Source organism: Malurus melanocephalus, unplaced genomic scaffold (genome assembly GCF_030028575.1).
Source record: "Malurus melanocephalus ecotype Western Australia unplaced genomic scaffold, MMel_1.1 scaffold_111, whole genome shotgun sequence".
NCBI lineage: Eukaryota > Metazoa > Chordata > Aves > Passeriformes > Maluridae > Malurus > Malurus melanocephalus.
The window spans coordinates 1,175,301-1,179,170 of NW_026623343.1; positions in this window are offsets into that span (position 1 = coordinate 1,175,301).

The window sequence follows — 3,870 nt, forward strand, 5'->3', positions numbered from 1 at the left end:
CTCTGTCCAAACTAAAAGCTTCTCTCATTGTTCTTACCTTTCCAGTGTAGAAAGACAGGAGCCACACCATTTGGGGGTTCTTCTAGCAAAGCAAGGAGCATACATATTCCTTAGTACAAAATTGAAGCAACCTCATCCACATGAAGGTATTTAATTAAAATTGGAGTAGTTTTCAGAAGTGCTAGCAGAATAAGTAGACYCAGTGGGTGCTCAGTCCTTCTATAATTCACAATCCCTTCATGTGGATGCCAATGTTTTGACTTGGCTGACTATCTTTAATATTTGGGTTTAAAACTTCTGGCCCATGTGTTCTGTTTCCTCAGGGCCCTCTAATCTTTAACTTTTACCATAGAAAAATCTTAATGTTTTCAAGGTTCCACCTTGCTAGCAATATGGTTTGAATCAGATACACTGCACAGAGACTATTTTGATTTTAAAAAAGAACAACCTTATGGTTTTATTTCTGCAGGTATGAATAAAAATCTGATAGATCTTGTGTTTAGGGCTTGCCTTCTCTTGATAGAAGACAGCATGAGGACTGTGATATGGATCAGTGATACAACATGTTTTTTTTCATTAAAAACACAGCCCCAACATTAAAAACAGCCTGCTGAAGAATCATATTCATTTAGTAATCATGTAATTTCACAATCAAGGGGTTACTACCCCTCCCCCCCACCCCGGCCTCCCTTTAGAACTGGCCATTTATGGACAACATCTGACACCAATAAGTTCACGATACCTATTTCCAAAAGCAATGCCTGCATTTCAAATGGGGCTTTAGCAGTTGAGTTATCAGATCCAGTACTAACTGCAGATGGGATTTATCTTCACTAACTTTAGCCATATACCAGTTAACGTGTAGGCCAAGTGTCTGCTCCCTCAGTATTCAGTGGAGAAAGGCGGAGGGCGATTCATGCCAGCTAGCTCAGGCACCTACTAAAGGGAGGGATGAGTCACCTTTTGAAGCTGCCTGCACAGCTCAGTCAATTATAGCAGGCAGACAGGCACTTAGCTTAGTTATAGCATACCTGACCAGATGGCTGAAGTTAGGGTAGATGGGTCCTGTTCTACCTCTCTGCAGGCAGTGCAGACAAGGATGTGCTGTATTCAGYACTGGCTCAGGGCTCAGGACCTGAGGAGCTGTGTTTCCTGAGTGTCAATGTGTTTTGCCCATAACAAACAATATCTCTCAGTCAGGTTCACGAAAAATGACCCCAGCTCATTTGATCAATTTACAGTGATGTCAACTGAAATGCATCTTTATTTTGGCACTCTTTATTTGCAATCCAGGCTGGAGTGATTCTTACAGTTTTTTCATGAGAGGGTGAATTGAAACCTCCCTTTTGTTCAAATGTTTTCTACATAAAAACAGGAATCTATGAGCCAGGTATTRAACAAAACAAAGACTTCCAAAACCTAAACTAAAACCAGGCAGAAATGAATTTAGGAACACCTTTTCACATGCTTGCAATGGATTGAAATACAACCCTTTACCCATGTCTGGTGCTTGATAGAGCTAAATCTACACTATTATAAACTCAATTTTTTTGTCTCATATTTTTTTGGTGAGACCCTACCAAACAGGAGGTATGAATGCAAGGGAGATGCTGGACTGGGAAGTGGTAGAAGAAACTTACATACACCAAAGCATTTTGTGTGTTACACTCCAAGGGCTCATGAGTCAGCTGGAGCCAGGTGGCGGTGGTGGGATCAGTCACATTTAGCTTTGGAGGGCGTCAGGCTGAGTCAGTCTGCAGCATTGGGCTGGAAACAAGCAAATTGCCAGAGTCGTGGTGCAAGATAGAGACCAGACAGGTGAGTCTCCAGAGTAGAGTGTTACACAGGGAATGGCTGAGTAACAGTGGCAGAAACAGAAGGATAAACAAACACCTTCAGAATAACATCTGAGGGTAAGAGGAGGGAACCTGTTACTATAATTGAAAAYTCCACTCCAAGGACCTGTCTGGAGAAGCAGCAGAAGCAGAGGGAGCCCCTGGGCAGAGAAGAGAMTATCTACCTGCTCAGCTGTAAGAACTCCATATATATATATATATATATGTATATATGATCCCAGTAAAGCCAATGGGTAATTTTCTATGGCCTCTTGCAAGAGAAAGAACAAGTCTTTGGCCCTGCAAATAGGTTTAGCATCAAAATGGCAAAGAGCAGCACTACATACATGTGAAAAGGAAATAGACAAATACCCTAGGCCACATTATTTTAATTTTTGATGAAATCTGGCTAGCAGGTAGGTAGTGAATTGGGCTTTTTCTCAATGTAGGACATAGGCAGTCTGAGTATTTCAGACGATAAAGTTGAGCTGAGTAGTCAGACAAGTCTGAAAAAGATGCTTTAAATTTTCCATGAAAACCCACGTTCTTCCTCTTACATGACTCAAGCTTCAGAACAGGGCTCCAATTTGAAAAGTTTTTTCAAGATTTGTGTCTTTCAGTCCATGTTTGGCAAACGAGCAATAGTTTGGAATTGAAAAGCTTAGAAAAGATTTACTAAACACTGAAGGAGACCTGCAGTCTTCTTTCATTATACAAATCTTTCCCTTTCATCTTTCCCTCAGATATTCAGCCACAGTTGAGCCCACAAGACTAACTTGGACTAGCAAGACCTCGTCTTGTCACAAACACATAGATTTGCTTTCAACAATGTGTCAGGTTCAGTCTTAAATGCCATTCAGTCCTTGCTGTCAACTACAGCAAGACTGATGACTAACAGCTAGAAAACATTTTTTTCTTTTGCTGATTTCTTGTGGTTGGCTTGCATCTTTCTTCTTTTTTTGTTTTTTTTTGGTGGTTTTTTTTTTCCAGCTTTATTTGGGCCTCTTCTTGTTTCCTACTGGTCAAGCTGGATACTAAGAAAAGTTCTTTTATCCAGAAGGTGGTTGGGCACTGGAGCAGGCTCCACAAGGAAATGGTCACATCACCAAGCCTGACAGAGTTCAAGAAGCATTTGCACAACACTTTGAGGTACATGGGGTCATTCTTGGGGTTGTCCTGTGCAGGGCCAGAAGTTGGACTTCAGTGATCCTTGTGGATACTGAAGGATATTCTGTGATGATCCTATGATTCTAAGTTATGTCATTCACTGAATATTGTGAGTTGGAWGAGACCCCCATGGATCATTGAATCCAACTCTTAAGTGAATGGTCAGTACAGCGTTCAAGCCTACAACCTTAATGTAGYCGCACTTCTGCACAGCAGAAATCGAACTTTACTGAGCGTGGGAGCTCAGAGCTGAGCATAAAGTCTCATCAGGTTTTGTCCTAAAGCATTAGCACCTTCTGATATCTGTCTCACTGGATTTTAGTTTCCTCTTTTGATGCCTGGGTCATACTGTAGCCTAAGAATCACTTTGCAYAGCATGGCCAGCTATTTCAGTTTGCTTATAAGCTTGGAGCTCATAGGGGAAATTGTATTGCAAGTAGTAACTTTGCATTTAATATTTTTTGTTTAATCTTTACTGGTTTTCAGTAATTTTTAGTAATTTAATAATCTTTACTGGTTTCCAGTGTTTATTCAATTCATGATACCTCTCAAAGCTGCATCTTAAAAAATTTAGAAGTCTGTACTTGTATCATGATCATTTATGAGAATATGAAACAAGATTTGTCCCAACACTTAGTTTGATGTGCTTCCTAATTGCTTCTGTCCACTCATGTGATGCTTTTTTAAAGTGGTCTCTGGTATGCTATGAGCCAGATCCTTATCACACACAGTTTTCCTGCAGAGCTCCAGCTAACAAGTAACATCTTCTGTCCACTGTGCCAAACACTGTGGTGAAAAACTAGTGAAGAGTATTATGCTGTTTTCCCTGTGTAGGATATAATCCAAGAATTTTTAGGAAGACTTTGGT